We start from the raw sequence: 25,336 nt of genomic DNA on the forward strand, positions 1-25,336 counted from the left end.
GCAGCAGCGACTCCAGCGACTCCAGTCCAAGCAGGCAGCAGCGACTCCAGTCCTCGCAGCTCCTTTCCAAAATCCCAATCGCTACTGCTGCACCACTACAGCCCATTAAATGGGGTTTTCAAATCATGTGTGGCAGTAACGATTGGTCCCCTCGCTGCTTGAGCAGGAAGAAGTGACTAATCGGGAGCCAGCACATTAAAAGGGGGCGGAGTCAATGCGGTAACGCGGCGATGGAGAGCTGGAATGGAGGAGACAGCATGGCCACCGGAGGAAACAAAGGATCAGGCACGGTAAATCACGGTTTCGCGGGTCAAAATGAAGAGAGTAAATTTGCCTGCGGGGACAAATCTTTTCACCGTTCTTGCGGGCGGTGAAAAGTTTTGTTTCCGTGTCTGCGGCGATTCGGCTATAAAGTCTCCATAGCCCGCGGGCAAACCGCAGCAGACCGCGGCTCCCCACGGGGATTGCTCACCGTGTCATTCTCCTCACCATACTGCCTCAGTATCTATTTGCAGACAGAACCCAGTCCCAGTGTAAAAGCTAGGTTGGAGCAAGGCGCTCCACACAAGTGCCTGACTGCGCCACAGTTGTCTGAGGGTGAGGAAGAATCTATACTTCTTCTAAAACTAAGTATCTTAAAAAAAAAATTTGGCCCACAACTTAGACTGTGTTTTAGATTTCGGCCCCTTATGTGATTGAGTTTGACAACCCTGCTTTAAGAGAATGCGAAGTTTGACCTACATATATTTTCGGACGGCAAATTAGTAAATAACAAATGATGAGGACATAACTATAAAAAGTTTCTTGCTAGACCTCAAACACCCAAAGCACTACTTTTGATTTTATTCGTGTCCTTACTGGGGTGGTGTTTTCATCATTGGTCTTAGCAAATAGCATGTGCAATAAATATTTTAATTAATTTTCAACAGGCTCTGCATTAATTTTATAAAGTGCATAGAGTGCTATAAAAGTGCTATATAGTGCTCTAAAGGAAAGGCACTTGTGGGCAAAAAGATAAGTGTCTTTCCTTTAGAGCACTATATAGCACTTTTATAGCACTCTATGCACTTTATAAAATTTATGCAGAGCCTGTTGAAAATTAATTAAAATATTTATTGCACATGCAATTTGCTAAGACCAATGATGAAAACACCACCCCAGTAAGGGCACAAAAGTAGTAAAATCAAAATTAAAAGTAGTGCCTTGGGTGTTTGAGGTCTAGCAAGAAATCCACTTTTTATAGTTTTGTCCTCATCATTTGGTATTTATATTCATTGGACATCTTTAAAGTTTCCTTATTTAGCAGATTAGTAAATAAACCACATAATCTGTTAAACATGTAGAGTCAAACTGAATGGAAAATATCCTACCCGTGACCGGGTGTAGAAAGTTTCCAGATAATTCCATTGTAATAGCACATGTGTGGCATTTAGAATGACTTCCTATAGATTGATGTTGTTGTCTACGGGCAAAACAATCAGAGGGGCTCAATAGTTCCTTAAAGTTCTTCTGTCTGGAATATGCCATCCACAAATGACAATCAACAAATGCTGGATCTTTACTGAGGATGTCCCAAAGATGACATAGAAAGCGAACAACTCGCATTTTTGATGGAGAAAATTAAAGTACATACGTAATAGCTTGCATGTCTGGAGAACATTCTCTAGGTGCAAATAATAGATCCCGATTGACATGTTTGACACGTTTATATGCCTTTCTAAGAACACGTGTGGGGTAACCTCGATTTTGCAGACGTTGTGAAAGACCTCTCCTTTGTCTTTGAAAATCCACAGAAGTAGAACAAATGTGTCTATAACGTAGAAACTGGGAAGTGGGTAAACTTTGTTTCAATGATAACGGATGATTGCTGGAAAAATCCAGAATTGTATTCCTATCCGTACTTTTATGAAAGACAGTAATCACAAGCTGAGTGAAATATCTAAAAAATATCTGTCTGCAGAGTGAAATATCTGTCTGCTGAGTGAAATATCTAAAAAAGAAATTCTATCTGGATGGATAATGATATCAAATTTGATTTTATCATGTCGTATGTTGAACCAATTATTAAATTCAATAAGGATTTCATACATTCCAGTCCAGGCCATAAAAATGTCATCAATGAAGCGAAGCCACAGTTTTATATGCTGAGTATATGGATTCGAAACAATCCAGTGATTTTCTAAATCTTGCATAAACAAATTTGCTACAGAGATCCTAATGCCTGAGACTTGTTGAAAGAATCTATCACCATATTGAAAATAGTTATTTTGCATTGCCAAGGCTAACAATTGTATGATGAAAGCAGTAGGTATTTTCCTTTTTTTTTTTTTTTCCCATTTTTTATTTTCAAATTTTACATAAAGTGTACAAAATATTAAAATACAATTGATAAATACATAGTATCACTTTTATATCTAATACATTATATATCTAAATTTGATTTTCCCCCTCACCCTCCCCCCACCCTTTTATTACTTTAATATAATATTTTTAATTTTCAAATTTTACAGAAAGTGTACAACATGTTAGAATACAATTGATGAATATTCAATAACATTTTTATATCTAATACATTATGTTCTAAATAAATTTTATCCCCTCTCCCTCCCCCCACCCTTCTATTACTTTTCATTCATGCATTACATATTGTAACATATTATAACATATTATGTAGAAATTATTTTCCTTACCCCCCCCTCTATGTGTGTCATAAAAAAGATCCTTGAAAGAAGAAAAGAAGAAGAAAAATCCTACTATTTATTCATTACAGTATTTTGTCAATGGCCCCCATATTTTTATAAATTTAGTATATGTCCCCCTTTGTATTGCTATTGTTCTTTCCATTTTAAATATATGACATATTGTATTCCACCAAAATGTATAATTTAAGTTGTTATAATTCTTCCAGTTGTTAGTTATATGTTGAATGGCAACCCCTGTCATAATTAATAAAAGCTTGTTATTTTCTGGTGAAATTTGACTTTTTTTTCTCATCATCATTCCAAATAATATTGTATCATATGATATTGCAATATGATTTTCCATCAATTTATTAATTTGTGGCCAAATTGAATTCCAAAAAGTTTTAATATAGGGACAATGATACAATAAATGATCCAATGTCCCTGGTTCTATATTACAGTGCCAGCATTTATTGGACTTAGAACTGTCTAATTTTTGCAAACGTGTAGGGGTCCAAAAAGCTCTATGTAATAAAAAGAACCAAGTTTGTCTCATAGATGCTGACACTGTACATCCCATTCTCCAAGACCAAATTAGTGGCCATTGAGATGCATTAATCCGATGTCCAATCTCAATGCTCCAAATATCTCTCAGACCATTTTTTGGTTTTTTATTCAAATATCCAGACATTAATTTATACCACAATGCGGCTTGATGTCCTAGGAAGTCTGCTTGAAAACATAAGAACTTTAAACTATATTGATTTATCAATGTTTTCCATTCAGGGAACCCAACCTGAATGGCCTGCTTCAATTGCAACCATTTAAAACTTTGTGTTTTATTAAGACCAAATCTATGTTGCAATTGTGAAAAATCCAGCAGTTTACCTTCTGAAATAACATCGTCTAGAGATCTAATGCCTGCAATAATCCAGTTCTTCCAAAGGATTTGAGCTCCGCCAATTTTGATCTTGGAGTTTATCCATATAGATTGATTAGTTGATTTGTTTATTGGGATAGGTGTTAATTTATCAATAAATCTCAACGTTTTCCAAGTATCCATTAATATTTTATTTTCTCTGTATCTTCTAGGCATGTTAATACTTGGAAGTTGAACTAAATTTAGGGGAAACATAAGGCGCCATTCCAAATATAACCAATCTGGTGCATTATCTATAAGTTCTGGGAGGATCCAATACATACCCTGACGTAGAATATAGGCTTGATGGTACCTATAGAAATTTGGAAAATTTACCCCTCCCTCCTTAATTGATTTTTGCAAAGTTACTAAAGCTATTCTAGGTGTTTTACCAAGCCAAAGAAATTTTGTTAAAATGCTATTGAGCTTTTTATAAAAGGACCCCTGAAAATAAATAGGTATCATACTCATTTGGTAGCAAACTACAGGTAACATCATCATTTTAATAGTTTGAACTCTTCCCCACCAAGAAATATGTAATGGGTTCCATTGTTCACATAACTCCGTAACTTTTTTTAATACATATTTTTCATTCTCTTTTACAGTGTCTTCAATTGTATTTTTAACTTGAATGCCAAGATATTTAAATCCTTCTTCTTTCCATATGAATGGAAAAGTATCAAATAATCCTTTTACACAATGAACATTCAAGGGTATAATTTCAGATTTATTCCAATTAATTTTATAACCTGAAAATTTACCAAACTTATCAATTAATTCCAATAAAGAAGATAAGGTTGACTCTGGATTTCTCAAATAAAGCAAAATATCGTCAGCATAAGCCGAAATTTTATATTCCATATCTGAATATGGAATACCTTGTATCTCCCTCGTTTGCTGTATTGCTAACAATAAGGGTTCTAATACTACATCAAATAACAAAGGAGATAAAGGACAACCTTGTCTAACTCCCCTCTGCAATTGAAAACCATCAGATATCTTATTATTAATATTTAGTCTTGCAATCGGGAAGCTATACAATGTTTTTACCATTTGTATAAATCCAGAACCTATACCAAACCATTCTAAAGCCTGATACATAAAATTCCATTCTACCCTATCAAATGCTTTTTCAGCATCTAATGAAACTGTAAAAGCCGGTTCATCCATTTTTTTTGATAAGTTTAACATATGAAACAATAGTCTAGAGTTATTAGAGGAATGTCTTTTAGCAACGAAACCCGTTTGATGCATATCTATAATATGTGGGAGAGCTTTGGCTAATCTCAAAGCCAAAATTTTTGCCAAAAGTTTATTATCAACATTTATCAAAGATATAGGCCTGTAGTCTGAAACCAAAGTAGGATCTTTATTTGGCTTAGGCAAAACAATTATTATTGATTCAGCCATAGTACCTTTAATGTTACCTTTTATAAGTTGTGTCTGATATAAATTTAGTAAATATGGGGAAAGGATATTTTGAAATGTTTTATAAAATTCTACTGTATAACCATCACCACCTGGAGCGGATCCAACTCTAAGAGATCTCAATGCTGTTTCTAATTCTTTTAATGATATAGGTTCATCTAAACTCCGTTTTATATGATCAGGAACCTTAGGTCCATTAATTAAATCTAAAAAATTTTTTCCATCTTTTTGTCTCTCCAAATAAGGCTCGGAAGAATACAGGTCCTTATAAAATTTTAAAAATTGTTTTAATATTATATTTGTTTGATTTGTTATTATACCATTATCGTCTTTTATTCCATTAATATTAGTTCTTCTTTTTTTTGCTTTAAGATAATTTGCCAATAATCTCCCCGCCTTATTAGAATTTCCATAATACACTGTTTGCTTGGAAAACAAATCTCTTCTTATCATTTTTGAAGTTAATTCATTATATTTACCTTTTGCTTTCAAAAGAGCTTGTAAAACTTCATATTCCCATTTACTTACCAATTTAGCTTCTAATATTTTTATTTCTTTTTCTAATTCTATATATTGTATTTTAATCTGTTTCCTAATAAAAGCTGAATATGATATAATATTACCCCTCATAGTTGCTTTAAATGCATCCCATACATTCTCAATAGATGTATCCTCCACTAAATTTATTTGAAAGAAATCGTTAATTTGTGTTTTAAAATTTTCCAAAAATTTGTCATCCACAAGCAATGCATTATCAAATCTCCAAAGAGGTCTACCATTCTCTAATTGATCTAATTGTAATTCTATCCATACTCCCGCATGATCCGAAATAATAATAGGATCTATGGAAGCTTTAATCACCTGTTGCACTTTATTTGTTGAAACAAAAATATAATCTATTCCTTAAAATGATTTATGAACCTGTGAACAAAATGAAAATTCCTGATCATTAAAATGAAGAATACGCCATATATCTTTCAAATCACATGACTGAACCAAATTATCTAAACCTAAAGATTTAATACTTTTACCTGGTTTTTTATCCAATAATGGATCCATTACAGCATTAAAATCTCCAGCCACCACTAAATTAGAAGCAGCCAGTGGTAATAACATATTCTGTAACTTTTTAAAAAATTCTGATTGATTCAAATTAGGGGCATATATATTAAACAACGTCAGGGTATCATTTCCCATACCTATATCAATATGTATCCATCTTCCATGTGGATCTGAATTTTTTACTTTAATCTTGGCCATACATTTTTTATTTATAAGAATTGCTACCCCTGCTTTTTTACCTTCTGCTGGAGCAAAAAAACATTCCTTTACCCACCCACCCGATAGTTTCTGTGATTCCTTTATACTAAGATGGGTCTCCTGCAGACAGTAAATATCCGCATTTTGCTTTTTTAAAAATGTTAATACTTTTTTCCTTTAGATTACGTGATTCAGGCCATTGACATTAATAGAATATATCTTAAAAGACATTATACATTTTAATACTTCTCATTATAATCTTCTTCTTTCATATTTAGAATCCAAAATATGTTTTTCACGACACACATATTTACCCCTAAAGTATCTAATCCCTTGTTTATTTTTCCCTTAATCATTTTAGTAAATACTCTCATTTTCCCTCCCTTTCCCACCCAATATAATGGCTGCTTAAGGATACACATTGGAACTGTAACCCGAACATTCTCCTCCCCTCTAGGCAATCAATATTCAATCAAATTCCCCTTCTATCTATCTATATTAAGCTTTAATTTCTTTAGTCATTTTTTCATAACTTTTCATTAATGTATCTTTATCCATTTAATAGTTTTTAATTTATATTTCCTTAGTATTTTTATTTACATCATAAAATTTTATCTTAAACATATATTTAGTATTTTATCAATGTTTTTCCTATATCTTGCTCTTTCTTTCTTATAAATTTTTATTGTCTTTTCTTTGTATCATTTTTCCTTTCTTCAGATATTTCAATATTTCATACTTTTATAATTTTTCATAAAGTCATCAAAACCCATTTTAATGTTTTATGTTAAAATATCATAGGTTCTGGTTTAGCAAGAAAAGCTTTCAATTTTTCTGGATCCTCGAAATACAGGGATTTATCTCCAGATGATACTCTCATTTTTGCCGGATAATATAGACCGTATTTAAAACCTTTTTCTTTTAGTTGAGGTCTCATGTCTAATAGTCTCTTTCTTTTATTTGCTGTGTTTTTAGCAAAGTCCGGCAAAAACCATATTCTGGATCCTTTATAATTTAGATTTTTGTCTTTCTTTGCAGCATTTAATATTTCTAATGCTTGTTGGTATCTAAGCATTTTGAAAATTAGCGGTCTTGGCCTGCCTTTGTTTTCTACATTTTTAACTGGGATTCTATGCGCCCTTTCTATTTCAAGTGGTTGTTTCAAGTCCAGTTATAATATTTTTGGAATTAAATTTTCTAGAAAAAGGATAGCATTTTTTCCTTCTAAATTTTCTTGTATTCCAAAAAGTTTAATGTTTTTCCTTCTTCCTCGATTCTCATAGTCTTCCAGTTGATCTTTCAATTTATTCAATTCCAGGCTGTCATTTTTGCATCTATTTGCTTCACTTTCTATAACCTCCATTTTTGATTCTAATTCAGTTGTTCTTTTGTTGTTAACTTCCATTTGTCTGTGGATGTTTAATATTTCTTCCTTCATTTCAGACATATTGGTTACAGTTTCCTTAAGCATTTGTTTGATTTGTCTTAGTTCTTCCATAACTTCTGCTTTACTCAATATGTCAGGTTCTTCAGCAGGAAGTGGGATCTTGCTTGGTGTTATTTGATCTTGTTTCTGTCTTTTTGCAGACGTACCAGCCTCATTTTTGTTTTGTCTGGTGGTTGCCATTTTGTTGTTTTTCGTGGAGTTTACTTTTTCACAGATGTTAGATGACACAAAAATCTCTTTAAGTACTATTCCAGTAGTTTTATCTTTAATATCTTACTTGTCCACAATCTTTATATTCAATGACTCGTCTTCAATGCTATGTTGTTGAGGGAATAGCAAACTTTTTATTTTTTTTGGATCTCTTCCTTCAGGGTTCCTGTACCAGCTCTTTACCCTCTTCAAAAATGGCAGAGGAGGTCTATTTCAATCTGCCTTAATTTCAGACTGACAGACACTGTCCTCTCACTCAAATTAGTTTAACTTTAGGAAGCTTTTATCTTTTTCCTTTTATCTTCAGCTTGTTCAATGTTAGTTTACCTTGGTTCTCTAGCCTCTTTTTAATTTTATTTTTCGTTCAGCTCATTGAAAATCTCATCCCTCAACACCATGTCACTATCAGCATTTGAGAATTAAAGGCACTTTTTTTTCCCTATGTTTTGCCAGTGAGGAAATATCAAATTTTCTTCCTGTTTCAGTTTCTTACATAGTTACAGCTTTGACAGCACTAGTTTTAAATCGGCATTGAAATTTTCCTCCGTTGGCCAATTTAAATTTTTCAGCTTGCCCTCACTGTCTCTCCATATCAGCACAGAGAAAAGCCGGTAGAAGAAGTAATTACCTTCCCCTCAGCCTCTCTTCAGTGTCGGCGGCCTTTTTAATTTATTTCCTCTGGTGTGTCTATAAATTTCAATATCTCATCGCTCTGAGAAAGCTGCAAACCTCTGACAGTTCAAATTTTCAACAGCCACTTCTCAACACTCGAACACAGGGAAAAGTCGGCAAACAAGAAATCTCACTTTCTCCCTCCAGATCTTCTCCCATCAGTGGCACCATCAGACTGTCTCTGTTGATAGATTTCTCCTTCCTTGTCAGTTATCTGCCCCGATGCCGCGCCGAGGAAAAACAAATAAGAAATTAGCTTCAGGCAAAGGAACAGCCGACCCCCCAGGGCTCCGACTCAGCTTCGATCGGAAAGGGCTGCCTCAAACCGCCACAGGAAGTCAACCGACAACGTCTCCACACTGGGATCGGTCCTCCCCTTTACTTTTTTAACGTTAATCAGTTTAAGTTTTCTTTAACAGCTCTCCTTATTACCGTGCCGCATCTACACACAAAAAAGCCGGTAAAAAAATAGCAGCCTTATTCATCTCCTTCCCTTCAGATCTTTTCTCGGAATCGGCGGTTTTGTCAAATTATCTCCTTTTATATATATATTCAATTTCCATCGGTCAGCAATTGATTTTTCAAAAAAAATTGAGTTGAAGGGGAAATTTATATTAATTTGTTGCCTATTTGAGAGGAGCGCCGCGATCACACGTCCATCTGTGTGCACGGTAAGCCACGCCCCCCAGTAGGTATTTTCCTATCATTTGCTATAGGCTCCGAAAATCTACTGATGATAGAAATGGCCTCAGTCTGTGGTATCACAGTATAAAGAGATTTTACGTCAAAAGTTACTAAAAATGTAACATTGTTCATGTCATCTAATTCTCTAAGGGCTCCTTTTACAAAGGTGCATTAGCGCTTTTAGCGCATGCAGTGGATTAGCACACGCTATAGTGTGCACTACTCGATAAACTACCGCCTGCTCGAGGCTGTAGCGGCTAGCGCACGCGCCATTTTAGTGCGCACTTTTCCACGCATTAAGGCCCTAATGCACCTTTATAAAAGGAGCCTAAGTCTTGACTGAAAATGTGCAGAGCTCCGTTTGTTTCATGGTTTATATGTTTGCTGTGCTGTGAATTTTTTGAGAGTTTATAGTATTATATTTTTCTCATTTGGCTTGTGTGGTTTTGTCCGTTTTTTCTGGTACATACAGAATTCCTTCAATAATGGTAAATTTTCAGGTCCAGACAGCAAAGCATCCCCACACCAACCCACTACCATCACCATGTTTGACTACTTAATTTGATGTTCTTATTGCAGAATGCTTTATGCCAGATATAACGGGACCAGTGTTGTCTAAAGAGTTCCACGTTTGACTTGTCAATTCTGCCTGCTGATGAACTGATTGCTGCAGTTTGCTATACCTCGCTAAAGGAATGTTGAGCCAAAAGTTGGTCACTTCATCTAGGCCAATAGTTCCCAACCCTGTCCTGGAGGACCACCAGACCAATCAGGATTTTAGGCTAGCCCTAATGAATATGCATGGAGCAGATTTGCATGCCTCTCACTTCCATTATATGCAAATCTATCTCATGCATATTCATTAGGGTTAGCCTGAAAACCCGATTGGCCTGGTGGTCCTCCAGGACAGGGTTGGGAACCATTGATCTAGGCCATGGTTCTTTCAGTTTGGGACTCTTTTGAACCTGTTTTCCAACTGTTTTGTTGTTACTTCAGGCCATTCCATAGAGGTAATGTTTACCTGCTCCAAGTTTTCCTGTAGCCATTCTGTATCTCCGTTATGCACAGGGTCCTCATATAACTGTCTTCAGATTGAATAAATGTTTTCTATTGGTTGGAAAAATATTTTGTCAAAACCTACTCCAGCCCATCCTGATCTGTTTTGCCATATATGGGACATGGACCACAGAAATCCTTCCAGCATCATCTATACTCTATGCTAGAGTACTGCTTCTTCCTTAGTTCCTAGATATTTATACAGATCTCCCTAACCAAATTCCTTGATGGCACAATCATTAAATCAGCTCACTTTTCCTCATAAGAATGTTGCCTTAGCTCATTTGTCCAGGCCAAAAGCTTTTTATTAGTGTTCCATCAAATGTTATTTGCTAGGACTGTAGAGCTTCAGAATGTGTCTCCACTGCTGGAGTTCCCATCAAAGCTAACTCCATCCCATCCTGATCAGTCTTGCCCTATACTGTACGTGTGACACAGTCCGTAGAAGTCCAGCCAGCATTGGCTTCATTTCTTCTTTACTTTCTCTTTTTCCTGTGATCCTGTGCCCTTGTTGTCTAGCCCTTTGTCAATTATTAAATATAGCACTGTGTGGCCAAAATTATTAGTATCTTTAATATCTATAGATTGCACTTTATACATGTTATGAACTTATTCATCTTACTTAAACTGTAAGCCCACTAGGAAGACAGAAAATACCTACAATGCCCATGGGGCAATATGAGAGGATATATAGTCCTTATGTCATGGGCACTTTTTGCACTAGTGAACTCAGTGCCTTTGTGCCATCACTCCTTGCTCAGCCTCCACCTAACCTGCATTGTGCTTTCTCAACATTGATGAAGATGAGGTCACATTCTCTCTTCTTTAGGTGAAAATCAGATGACTGCTATCTGTGAGCTTTAACAATGCTTGCTATAAGTGTACAGTTAACTATGAAAGTGCCAGCAGGACACAGTAGATTTAACTGTTCTTTGATAAGACTTGTCAATTGGCATTGAATGTGGAAACATCAAGTCCAGGAGCTGCATTGGATGATAGGGATGTCAATACATTGGATGTCAATGCATTGAATGATAGGGATGTCAATACATTGGATGTCAATGCATTGAATGATAGGGATGTCAATACATCCCTATCATCCAATGCAGCTCCTGGACTTGATGTTTCCAAATTCAATGTCAATGGACAAGTCTTATCAAAGAACAGTTAAATCTACTGTGTCTTGCTGGCACTTTCACAGTTAACTGTACACTTATGCCTGTAAGTACACCTAGATTATAGAACTGCTCTTCACACATGTACGTTCAAAGACACGGCAGGGTTATGGTAATAGAAGCACATAACACCCATGCACAAGTAAACATGGGGTGAGATATACTTTGAGCCACTTGTAATAAATGACACATATGCACAAGAAATATGTCTAGAATAGATCATTCCTTGAAGCTACAACATGACAATAGGCTTTTGAGGGGGTGGGGGAGCTTGGCTTCTGATATTGCACAGCTTCCCCCCTTCCTCCATTGCTGACTGTGGTTTTCAGTATAGGACTCTGGTTCAGGCATCCTGCAACTGATGAAGATATGAAGAATACAGCAAACCATGAAAACACGTTTTTGCCTGGGGTATAGAATCATTCTCCTTACCCTTCTCCCCAGCCTGTCCAGGCACCTGAAGCAAGTCAAAATGCCAATTGCTCTGTCACAGTCTTGGTCTGCCTATGTGCCTTATTATAGTTCTCTTCAGCTACCCCTGTGGGGTGAACTATAAAGATTATAAATCAAGCCTCTGACACTTGTCGGTGAAAAGTAAAGAGAATATGAGTGACTATATATTTGCTTAGTGGGAAATGGTACATCATTGCATAGGTCAGTGGTTCCCAAATCTGTCCAAGAGGATCTCTAATCAGGTTTTTAGGATTAATCTGAGTGAAAGAGTGGCCTAGTGGTTAGAGCTATTGGAATTCATCGCCATTTTCATCCCCAGGGATAACTGCAGGAAATCATCCCATGTCATTCTTTAATGTCTATCTCAAGCTCAGTAGTTCTACACCAGCATTCGTCAATGCAAAACTCGAGGGTCAGTGGTTGTGCCCAATCACACTGATTCTTCTCTCTTTCCTTATAGAATGACATGGAGATGGTTTCCCACAGTTATTCACAGAATAACACCCTGAGGTTGTGAGCTTGATCCCAGCTTACTCCTTGTAACTCTGGGCAAGTCACTTAACACTTCAGTTATATTGTGAGGCTGCAGGGACACATAGGGAAGATATTTAAGAGTACCTGATTATTATTCAATGTATTGTAAACCACTTTGGGTGAATTTCTTTATGAAAAGGTGGTTAATAAAAGGAAAATATAGAGATTTGCATGCACTGCTTCTTTTGCAGAAAAATTTATCTCGTATTCATTGTGGAAATCCTGAAAACCTAACTGATTGGGGCGGACTCCAGGATAGTTTTGGGAACCACTGGCATAGGTTGCATGTAGTGAAAGTCAGCTGAATGGGAAAGGGAGGGTGTGGATGTTGTGTGCTCACCTAGAAGCGCCCCTCCCCGGTGATCTACTCATCTACAGTAGGTCCAATTATAATACAATATAAATAGCATTACAGAAGCCAGGGTAACAAACACACACATCTGTTATAATGTGGGAGGCATTGCAGATCATCTGCATTTTGAGGGAATGAAAGGATTTTCTGCTACAATAGATGGGCCTCTTTACCTGCAGGTGTCTGATTGATGTATATGAGTGCAGTCACTTGCCCAAACACAGAAGGGAAATGTGCCAGCTCAAAATAAATCTATCATTGTTTCATGTTGCTGCTGCTTTTGCTCAGGGAACAGCATATACTGAATGTCTCTCCTGAGAAAAAGCAGTGGTAGCTGGCTAATACCTGTTGTAGCCCCAAGGTGTATCTGGAAATTTCTGGTGGTGAAAAATGCTTTTGCTATGGTGATCTTCAGGTGAACTAGCAGGCTTGGCCCCTTCACACAGAAGACTCTAGGTTTGCCTCCAGCTCATTGCACAAGTGAATTATTGTCTCCTTAACAAATCTGAACCTATGGATTTATTATATTATTTTAATGGTGGATGTCTTGAAAGAGTAGTCAAGGAACCGCAGAGGGTGAAAACGGAGCCGTAGAGGCTTCAGGGAGGTAAAGTGACTCCTATTCCATGTGGAAAAGTTGGGGCTACTGCCTGCCCCAACCACACCTGACGGAGAGGAGGAGGAATAGAGCTTGAGGTGCTTTTTGCTGACTTTCTTCCCTGCTTCTTGCAAGGACTATTATCTACCTTATTAATCAATGTACCCACTCCTCTCTGCCTTGGTAAATATGCTTCTGTAAAATGTATTCTGGGAAGTTAATGTAGCTGGTTTAAAAAAAAAAAAAAAGGTTTGGGCAAAGTTCCTGGAGAGAGTAGCTCCGCTCACCCCACCACGTCAGCAGCTAGCGTCCGGGCTCCTCCATAAAAGGAGGCATGCCAATGGGAGCAGCTGCACGAGGCAGGAGAAAAGAGCAGGGAGACAGGAGAAAGGAGCTGAGAGCAGGAGAAGCGCTAGGGAGGCGAAAGAAGTAGCCCAAAGCCAGCAGGAGAGAGAGAACAGGAGAAGGAACATTGGGACAGTTTTTAAAACAAAAAATATATATATTTGACCATAATATGTTATGGAGGGGGGGGGGGGGCAGAGGGACTAGGAAAAAATATGAAACTCACCAAGCTTCAAACATGTACTCAGTTTTTAGTGCTTGTATTATGTGACATTCAATATGTATGTGTGTGTATTTGCTATGTAATTAGGCATATTCTGCATAATACAGTAATCAGTACCCAAGTCTGAAGCCTTGAACTCAGAGTTTGAAATCTGTCCTAACTCTAACTGTGACTGGATAAATTTTCAGTGGCTGAAGTTCCCTCCTCCTGCCACCAGAGGGTGCACTTTATCTTATAATGCAAATTAAACAAATGTATTTAAAAATGGGAGCAAACAGCATGAGAACCATAGTTACCAGTTTAGGGGGGGGGGGATCTAGTAGATCCTACAGCTAAATTTAAAAAATCCATTATTTATTTTAAAAAAAAATACCACTAGCCAAGATCAAAATAGCATTCAAAGCAGCTTACCAACAGATGACACAACATAAAATATAATTTACAATAAAATAAAAACTGTACTACTAAAATCATTAAGATGAACTTTGAGAATACCCCACAGACTGTTACTATTTGTAGTTCCTTAGGGTGAGGAATAACTGATTTTGTGATGTGCATAGAATCTCAGTTGAAATGTGTGGGCTATATGAAACAAAATAGAATACTACTACTGTCCATTCAGTCGTGTCCAACCCTTGGATATACTCTGTAGGCTAGTCCTCGCCATGCTTCCCTTTTTCCATGACTTCTTTCAATTGCTTGATGTTCATTCCCGTGTCATTCTTGATGGTATCCAGCCAATGGGCCTTTGGTCTCCCCTGCTTCCTTTTACACTGACTAAAGTTACCAAACATCTGGACTTACCCTGACAGGTCCTTTTTTAGAGGGCATGTCTGGGCATGTCTGGGCATCTGGACTTGTCCGGGTTTTGGTTTTTTGGTTTTTTAAAAAAAAAACTTTATTCATTTCAAATCTTAAATCAAGTACAATAATGACATTTATCAATTGAATTTTCAAATACACTTGAAGTCTTATAATTGATCCACGTATAATAAAATATTACCCCCTTCCCTTATTCATTTATGAAAATGATTTATCTCAATAATAATCAAAAATTCCCACCCCCTCCCCCCATAATATCTTAAAATTTTTATTCAGGGAAGAATATTTTTAATTTTTTACAATAATCTATTAATGGCCTCCACACATCCTGAAATTTGCTATAATATCCTTTTTGGACAGCTATTGTCCTTTCCATTTTATATATATGGCATATATTTGTTATGACTTTGTCTGGGTTTTGAAAAGCTTCTTTGGGACTGCATCGGGAGGGCATCCATGCAAGCGCGGATGAAACACGCTAATGGCACACGCGCATGACATCATTGCATTGAGAACAGGTTGAGGGGCTGGGGCTGGGCATGACATGGGTGTAACGGGGCTGAACTGGCAGGCCTGGGGAAATGGGTCTGGATTTTATTTAACTAAAATCTAGTAACCCTACCACTAACCATTCCCAGTAGCACCTCCTTTCTAGTGAATGCGCTTTCATCACATCCAAAATCAGTCAGTTTCTGTCTGGTAATCTTGCCTTCCAGGGATAGCTCTGTGTTTATATGATTAAGAACATCTTTGTTTGTAATCCTAGTTGTCCATGGACGTTGTAGAAGTCTTCTCCAGCACCACAGCTCAAAGATGTCAATTTTTCTTCTATCTGCTTTTGTGTCCATGTTTCAAAGCCATATGTCAAGATGGAGAACGCAATGGCAATGATCAGTCTTTGTTTGATGGTGACAGAGAAGTCTTTGCACTTCCATAGAACTATAAAAATAAATATTTAGAATTCCTAGAATAGCACATTCATTTCAGACCATTAAAGGAAAATGAATAAATGCTTTAGCGCTCATGCACACTTTTGAGTTGACTACTAAAAGTCACCCGTGTACCAGTGGCTTAGAAAAAGTGTTTTATGATTTCAGTTTGATTACTGTACCCTTGATCCCTGGTCATTGGTTTGGTCACTTCCACTCATTTTTTTGCTTCTGCTGGCATATCCTTAGACAGGGAAATAATGAGTCTCCAATATAATTTTTTTTCCCCAAAACTAGCAAGCTCAAGCAGATCTCAAATGGTAACATGTGCGAATATCAAATTACAGTAAAAAACAAAAACACTGGCTTACCAAAAATGACAGTTCTAATTACTTTTAATATTATTAATAAAATGTCTGCTTCACTATTGGACTACATGTTCTCCTAAGAGTTTTGTAACTATGGCTGCCTCAATTTTGTTATTGATGTTGCTGTTTTTTTGGTTTGTTTACTGTTCAACTGAAAATTTCAATAAAATACCTTGGACATCATATAGCTTTCATGAATATGAATATCGTTCCTAGTTTAATGTACTTTTTCAGGTGTTGCCCCGACTTGCGTTGCCTTTGCATTCTCCCTATTCTCCAACGACACAACAGGCCAGCAGCAACTTCAGAAGCGCCGGGCAAGCCAAGATCAGCTGAACTGACATGGAGAAGACAATTCCTCCCCCCCCCATAGAGAGCCACTGTCCTCTGAGGATTCTGTGGGAGGGGCCTAAAACCACGATTGCCTGAAAATGGCAGGCCTTCCATTTTGAGCCAATCAGGCACTTAGTCCCCTCCCACAGAATCCCAAGATGCATTGGGAGGGAAGGTCCGTCATTCAGAAGTGGCCTTATTGGTGGGAAGGAGTGGGCTTCTGCCGATTTTTCATCAGAAGGGACGGGGTATCAGGGGATCTTTGGGGGGGGGGGGTTGGGTAATGTCACGGGGTGCCGATTAAGGTAGGGTGTGTTGGGTGATGTTGAGGGGGTGTCGAGGGATGTTGGGAGGGGTGTGGAGCTCAGAGGACAGTGGCTCTCTATGTTGGGGGGGAGGGAGGAATCACATTCTCCCTGCTGGTTCAGCTGATCCTGGCAGGCGATCTCTGATCTGCTGAACTGGCAGGAACCACGAAACCAGCTCAGCTGAAGAAGAAAAAGGTTTTACTGGGCAGCACCAAGTCCCCTTTGAATAACTCCACCTTATGTTTCTTAGGCTCCGACGCTTCCGTGCTCTTATGCACAGGTACACTGCTGTCCCAGGGCTCTGTGAGGGATTTTCTCCTGGTAGAGCCCCCCCTCCCAAAAAAAAAAAAAATGTTCCTCAGCCCTAGAGACCAAAGGGGAAACTAAACCCAATGCTCCTGCTCCCCTTCACATACTATGTAGGCACTCTTCCAGTATCCAAGCAGCACAAATCTAGCATGAATTAGGGGTAAAAGAGCCTGAGGACTCCATCCCTGCTAGTTTTGAGGCAAAACGAGGTGATTTGAAGGATCTGGAAAATGTTGGGAGAAAAGAAGAGAATTAAAGATGGCCACCACGGCAATGTTTTGACACCAAAAAATTGCTCAAAAATGACTTTACTAAAAATAAAAAGCTTGGAAAACAGGATTTTAGAAGTGAGAGACCCTACAGGATGTGGCAGAAACCTTGACAAACAAGGTTTTTCTGATCCTCCCTCCTCCTGATTGTGCCCATAGGCTGTAATATCCTTACTCACTGTGATGTGCTCTGAAGATGCTGCAACCTGACTCAGCTCTAAGAAGTATCTGGATCTGGGAAAAGAATCCCTGCCTCAATCGGCCAGTCCTTCAAATGCCAAGATCTTCGGACTGCCAGTCAGACTGATCCTCAACCCCCAAGGAACCGTGCATGCAAAAAAGGGGGGGGGGGGGTTGAGACATAATCGTAACTGGCACCCTGAAGAGCCCCACTGAGCTTGCGATCAAGCCCCTGTGATTTTAGTAGACAAGCAAAACTACTAGGGATACAGTCCCTAAGCTCCACAAAGTTTTCTGCAGGCTGACTAAACAGGTCCCCAAGCGATTAACATGCTGCCTGTGGACCCAAGACTGCTTCTTCTCCATGCAGGCAGAGCCTTCCCCTGCACTAAGGAGCTCTGGTGTATCGATAGCTACATAAATTGCGAAAAAATACTGAAAATAATAAATTAATATACAGAGCAAATTAGACTGCTGCCTTCTGGCTCGCATGCAAAATGAAAACTAAAGGGGGGGGGGAAGAAGAGCCCTCTGGAGGAGGAGGAGCTGAAAACCTGGAATGGATTCCTTCTGCGTAGTTCATGAGCATGGGGAGCATATCCTACTAAACAGAATGACACACCTATTGCACTAGAATATGGATTAGGAGCAAGAATGCACATTTTTACTGCATTCATATAGTCGAGAGTACAGAGATCTTATCTATCTCAGGGGAGAGGGGAAAACCATTGTGGAGCTTAGCAAGCAAAATGAACAATTACTAGATTGCTGGTTTAACATTGCTTCAGAAATGTTGGGCAGACTGGATGGACCACACAGGTCTCTATTTGCCCTCATCTAATATAATAAAATGATAGGCCGCGCATGCGCACTAAAAAAATCGTGTTCCCTGATCCGTTGCGAAAACACGAGTGCGCATGCGCGGGTTTTACGTCACCACCTGCTCGCTTAGTACGTCACAGCCTCCCTGCTCTACACAAGCCCGACCGCAGCCAGACGACGATCTCCGTTCCTCCTGCCGCCGCCAATCTCCGTTCTTCCTTTGCCACCCACCCCCTTCTCTTCCCCACAGCCTCCCTGCTCTCCACAAGCCGGACCGTAGCCAGACGAAGATCTCCGTTCCTCCTGCCGCCGCCGATCTCCGGTCCTCCTTTGACACCCACCCCCTTCTCTTCCCGCGGGCCCGAATGGCGATTCCAGCAGCGTGTGCATCAGTCTTCACACGCTGCTTCGGGCCCTTCTACTGCCCTGATTTGCTCTGCCGCGTCTCTGATGATGTCATCAGGGATGTGCCAGAGTAAATCAGGGCAGTAGAAGGACCCGAAGCAGCGTGAAGACTGATGCACACGCTGCTGGAATCACCACGTTTGTAGTCCGGTTGGACCGCAGGAAGGGAAAGAAGGGGGGGGTAGAGGAAACGCTAATGCTGCTGCACAGGGAACTGGTGGGGGGGAGGGAAATGGAGGGGGAGGGAATGCTGCTTTGGACAGACAGACAGAGAGAGGAAGGGAAACACAAAGAAAATAAGAAAGACACAGGGGCAGGTGCACAGGGAACTGGTGTGGGGGGAGGGAAATGGAGGGGGATGGAATGCTGCTGTGGACAGACAGACAGAGTGAGAAAGAAGAAAGACACAGGGCCAGGAGGATACACAGAAAGACAGACAGGCAAAGGGGGCCAGGGACAGAGACAGACAAAAAGGACAGTGGGAGCCGCGTCAGGAGGGGTGCAAGATGCGGCAGTGGGAACTTTTCCAATGGGTGCAACTGGGCGGCTGTCGGGAACCTCTGATCAGGGACAGAGCAAGGTAAGAGTATCATAGGGATAAGAAGGAGGAGGGAGATAAAAAAGGAAGGGATGCCTACTGCTGGACAGGGGGAGAAGGAAAGAGATGCTGATGGACGGGGGGGGTGAAGAAAAAGGAACAGAGGACTAATGTTGGACAGGGGGAGAAGGAAAGAGGTGCTGCTGGACAGGGGGGAGGTAAAACAAAGGGAGAAGGGCTGCTGCTGCATAAGGAGAGCAGTGAAGGAGTGGTGGTGGACACAGGGGAGGTAAAAGGAAGGGAAAATGGACAGGAGGAGCAGGCAAGGGGTGGTGATGGACAGCCAAGGAAAAAAAGGCAGAAAGAAAGAAAGCAGCTAAGGAGAGAGAGAGAGAGAGAAAGAAATAAAGACAGACACACACACACATGTTCTAGCACCCGTTAATGTAACGGGCTTAAAGACTAGTTTACTATATTACTACGCTACTATAGGTCTCTTTCTATTGGCTTGCCTCTTACTTAAGTATGCTGGTAGGAAAGTAGTCCCCCTTCTCTCCATCAGGCCCTGAATCTGCAATGTGCACCCAAAGTTAGGTGTCGTTTGGATGTCAAAGATAGGCGTCCTTTGCAGAATCGCACTCCTTTAGAGAATCGGGGTTTAGGTGAGAGTTTGACAAACAATGTCCTTAATGTTATTATGATGTTATTAGATTGGCAATTTTATAGTGTTTTTCATTATAATTGCGATACTGGGAGTTGGATCTGTTTAATGCTTTTATTTATTTCTCTTCTATCAGAGAGAGTGACTGAGATTTGAACCAGTAACATTAGGATAGAAGGCTGTAGATTTAACCAGTATGCTACACAGTGAGCTAGCAAGTTGCATAGCAATTGTAAAACTAGGTGCTGTAGGCATTATAAAGGAGGTCTATTTTTCAGCATAGTTTGGCTTCAGATAGACCCGAGTTCTATGGATGGAACTTAGGCAGTTTGGACGTCCTTAATGCAATCTGCTAAATAGCTCTCTGGGTTTTTATTTTTGCTTTATTAAGTTCAAAATACATTTAATAAGGCACCACATAAACAGGGCACCTCAAACCAGATATATTGCATGCAAAACCTTTTATTTTTGTGGACAAACAGCAATGCTATTTGCTTATTAGAGGAAAATGTCCATTAACTGAAGCACAGCACAGCACATGAAAAACACAGCTTTAGGTATCTTACTAAAAAGCTTTTTTTTCTGACTAAACAGTGCTCAAATCAGCTCATTCTTGAAAGCAAAGAAAGCACATGAAAAAATATATATAGATTGCATACATAACTTCATTTGCAAAAGCTTAAAAACAGAAAAAAAACAGATACAGACCTTAACATTGCTTCTACTTCATTGCAAATGGAGTGTGCAGCTGCACAATGCTGACCTCATTGCGAGATCATCAAGGTGAACCTGCTAGGTAGAATACCACAATTAAAATATGTGCTGGGATTTGGGAGATGGGAAGATGGGAGATGGGAACAGGGCTTTTACCCGGTGAGCCACAGCTGCTTCCTTTCAGTTATGGGAGTTCCTACCATGAGAGCTTAGTGATCCTAGCCATGTGAAGCCATGTGAAAATACCTGACAAGATCATAGATTAGCAGATCCCTAAGCTATCATATCAGATATGAGGAAGAAAGACATTAGTTTAAGCTGCTTGTCTGATGACTGGACTCTCTAATACTCCTCTTAAATGCTTATAAACTGTACAGAACACCATTATCCAATTGCTTACCAATGTCCACAGGTCAGACCACATCGCTTATTATTGCATGGCATCATTGGCTGCTAATTTCCTTTATGATCCTTAGCATTCAGAGTCTTTCATAGTTTCATATTTTATTAAAAATTTGATAAAATGTTAATCATAAAATTCTAAGCGTTAAACAATAAAATAAAACATAAAATGGGATCGACGAACACCAAATAACAATGGGACATACGATAGACCTAACAAACTAGTCTAGGATAGGTATTGCAAAACAAAAGAAGAGGAGGGAGAACTACAATACTGAAAGGAAAGAAAACAATAAAGGACAAAACAAGGCGGGAGGAGGAAAAGTTGGTGAGAATAAAAGGGTCAATGTAATAAAAATGAACAAGTTACTCATAGGCATCTTTAAAAAGGAAGCATTTTAAGCTTCCCTTGAATTTGTCTATATTTTGTTCTGTTCTGATATATGTTGGAAGTGAGTTCCAGGTCATAGGTGCTGTGACAGATAAGATAGAAGCTCGACGGGTACCTATTGTTTTTAAAGAAGAGACAGAGAGTATGTTGAGAGGTGGATCTTAGAGTTCTTGGAGGATCATAAGGGATTAAAAGTCCTGTCTACAAAGGCAGGCTCATTGGTTTGTTGTGTTTTAAATGTTAATAGAGCAAGTTTATATGTTATCCGGTGAGGGATGGGCAGCCAGTGCGCTTTCTTTAATAGTGGTGTAACGTGATTGTATTTTTTTGTTTGTAATGATTTTAATGGCAGTGTTTTGGATCAGTTGCAGACGTCTAATATCTTTTTTGACAAGAGCCTTTATATAGTGAAGAACAGTAATTGATTTTTGAGATGACTATGGAATGAATCAGAATATTGAGAGAGCGGGAATCTAAGAGTGAGGCTAAGGACCGTATCATTCTAAGTTTGTAAAAGCAGTTTTTAGTCAAAGTGCTGATTTGAAGACGATAAGTGAGTTTGTTGTCAATGATAACATCTAAGATTTTGATAGAGGAGGTTGATTCGACCGGAATATTTTCAATGGACAATGGGGCTACTAATTGAGGAAAAGAACACAGTTTTTGTGATACTAAGAGAAAGCACCTCTTCCTTTATTTCCACTATGTCTCCTCTTGTGTCTTTGTTCAACTTGTGCCTATCACCTGTCTTTGCCATTTATCCACTGCTCGCAGTTCCACTACTATTATTTCTATAGCACTACCAGACTTACGCAGCGCTGTAATCTATGTGGGAAATGACAAGAGAATAAAGTGGCACAAAATATGATTTAACAACTTTGAAGATATTGCACTACAACTTTCTTTTAATCAGCACATCATCACTAAGATCTCATATCATGGACTAGCATCAGAGGTGAGTTTCTAATCGAAGGTACTATGGAGGTGGAGGAAGAACCAGACATCTTCTTAGACGTGTTCAGACAAACCTGAAGGGCCCATAAGTCCGTAATGTCAGCATTTTATCATGTAAGTGTAATGTAATGTAATTTATTTCTTATATACCGCTACATCCGTTAGGTTCTAAGCGGTTTGAAGAAAATATACATTAAGATTATAAATGAGAAGTAAGAAGGTACTTAAAAAATTCCCTTACTGTCCTGAAGACTCACAATCTAACTAAAGTACCTGGAAATTAATAAAGAAGAGAAAATAAAGATGGTTGAAAAAAGAAAAATTCTATGTGAATTTATAGGATGGAAATTAAACTGACAGTGAAGAACTGTATGAAAAATGCATATGGAATTCAGTTAGAGAGGGTAGGTTACAATCTATTTATGGTATTTGTTTAATTGGAAGGTGTTAAGGTGGGTAATTTGGGGGAAGGTTATCTGAAGGTAGGTGAATCTTCTGGAGGTAAAAGAGGAGGGGTTAAGATATTTGGATGAATTTTTTGAAAAGCAGGGTTTTGATTTCTTTTCTGAATGTTTTGAAGTTGTCTGATATTGTCATAAGATTGGAGATAGAATGGTTGATTTTTGCTGCCAGTGTTGCCAGAAGGCTGTCAAACATTTTCTTGCGTTGTGTGCCTTTGAGTGGGGGGAAGGCGAAAGGGTTCGAGGTTCTTCTGTGTCTTGAGGTGGAGATTTGGTTTAAGCGGTTATTTAGATAGGAGGGGGAAGAGCCGTGTAATGCTTTGAATATCAGGCAGTAGAATTTGAACTGGATTCGTGCCTGTATGGGTAGCCAGTGAGAGTCTAAGAAGGCAGCTGTTATGTGATCATATTTTTTGAGTGAGTAGATCAATCTGAGGGCGGTGTTTTGTATGGTCTGGAGTTGTTTTATCATAGTGGCTGGACAAGGAAGATATAGGGAGTTGCAATAATCCAGCAGACCTAAGACTAGGGATTGGACGATTAGTCTAAATTGTGCTTGGTCAAAGAATTTTCTGATTTTACAGAGATTTCTCATGGTTAGAAAAGCTTTCTGGGTTGTTTTGTTGATCTGGGGCTGCATTGTATAACATCTGTCTATCGTAACTCCTAGGAGTTTTAGTTCGGGTTGTATTGGGTATTTGGTATTTTTGATTTTCAGTTCAGTGATGGTAGGAGTTTGGGCTTTTTCGAGCAAAAGGAATTTTGTTTTTTTCAGAATTTAGTTTTAGTTTGTGATCCATCATCCATTTTTCTACTGTGTCTAAGGTTGTTTCTACCTTTGTTGTGGTGGTGGTCTCTGATGGGTCGAATGGGAGGATTATGGTGATGTCATCAGCATAGCTGAAAGATGTGACATCTAGGGTATCTAAAGTGGCTCCTAGAGAGGAGATAAAGAGGTTGAAGAGCGTAGGTGAGAGAGGTGATCCTTGTGGAACTCCGCAGGGATTTGTCCATGGTTCTGATTTGATATCATTGTATTTTACCCTGTAGGTTCTAGATTTGAGGAACCCCTGAAACCATTTGTAGACCTTGCCTGAGATTCCTATGGCGTCGAGAATTTGTAGTAATAAGGTGTGGTCAACTAGGTCAAATGCTGCGGAGAGGTCTAATTGTATTAATATCATTTTTTTTCCTTTACTGATGTGTTGTCGGGCTGTATCTAGTAATGTGACAAGTAGTGTTTCTGTACTATGGTTAGTTCGGAATCCTGATTGTGAGGGGTGGAGTAGGTTATGTTTTTCCAGATATTCGGTGAGGTATTGTGCCACTAGGCCTTCTATTATTTTAACGTACAATGGTATTGAAGCGATAGGTCTGTAATTGGAGGGACTATCTATTGGGCCTTTGTGATCCTTTATGATTGGAGTGATTAAGATCTCTCCTAGGTCCTGTGGGAATTGGCCTTCTGTCAATGTGGTTTGAATCCATAGCATGAAGTTGGTTTTGAATGTGGTGGAGGCTTTTGATAATATGTAGGTGGGGCAATTATTTAGGTCACTGGAAGCATGGCTGTATTTATTGTAGAGTCGGTTCATATCCGACCAGACTAGAATTGGGAAATCGGACCAGCTTCTGTCTGCTACGATGGCTTCGCTAGTTGATGGGTTTGTTGTTATCTTTTCTAGATGGGTGTGTGTGTTGATGAATGTAGATCTGATATTGGTGATCTTGTTTTTGAAATGGTCTGCTAGGTGGATGGCTGTTGGTGGGTGGATACCTTGGGTGGAGAGGTAAGGTTTGGTATCTGTGAGGTTCTTTAATAGATTAAATAGCTTTTTTGTGTCTGGGATTTTTTTGCCTATAATATTGGAGTAGTAGGCTTTTCGTTTTTCCTTGAGTTTGGTTTTGTATTGATTAATTTGGTATCTCCATGCAGTTTTAGTGTGTTCTAAACTCTTGTTTTTTTTCCAGACTCTTTCTAGTTGTCTGCAGAGTTTTTTAGATTGGAGAAGTTCGGCGTCGAACCATTTATCAGAAGGTCTGCATATTTTGAATTTTAGTTTTTCTGGGGCTAGCTCATTTAGAATGGTTTCGCTTATGGATCTCCATTGGGATATAAATTCGTTAGGAGCTATGTTGGTGGTGGCGTGGTCTGCTTTATCCCAGAATATGGAGGGTTCGATTTTTTGGCGTGTTTTGAAGGAGGTTTTTATTGGAGGTTGTTTGTTAATGTTTTGAGGCCAGTTGATGTCAAAGGTGTATTTATAGTGATCTGACCAAAGGGAGGGGTGCCATGCCCCATTAGAGATATTGATTTTGGGTTTGTGAAGATGTTGGGTCATATAAGCAGCAAGATCTAATTGGTGTCCTTTTTCGTGTGTGGATTGGGGATTGAGCATCTGGTAGTTTAGTGCATTGAGGTATGAGAGTAAA

General features: G+C 38.9%; 1 protein-coding gene across 2 annotated transcripts in view; it reads right to left on the minus strand.

Moving 5' to 3' along the window:
• The window catches only part of LGALS2 (galectin 2), a 101,694-nt gene that overhangs the window by 71,165 nt on the left and 5,193 nt on the right, over positions 1-25,336 (minus strand). Inside the window, exon 2 of one of the 2 annotated variants that reach the window (XM_033929911.1) lies at positions 10,323-10,408. The exons of the other annotated variant lie outside the window; for it this stretch is intronic. The gene's annotated coding sequence lies outside the window, so the exon portion shown is untranslated. The remainder of the gene's footprint in view (positions 1-10,322; positions 10,409-25,336) is intronic. 2 annotated transcript variants of the gene reach the window in all.

The sequence above is a fragment of the Geotrypetes seraphini genome, chromosome 2 (assembly GCF_902459505.1).
Source record: "Geotrypetes seraphini chromosome 2, aGeoSer1.1, whole genome shotgun sequence".
Classification (NCBI taxonomy): domain Eukaryota; kingdom Metazoa; phylum Chordata; class Amphibia; order Gymnophiona; family Dermophiidae; genus Geotrypetes; species Geotrypetes seraphini.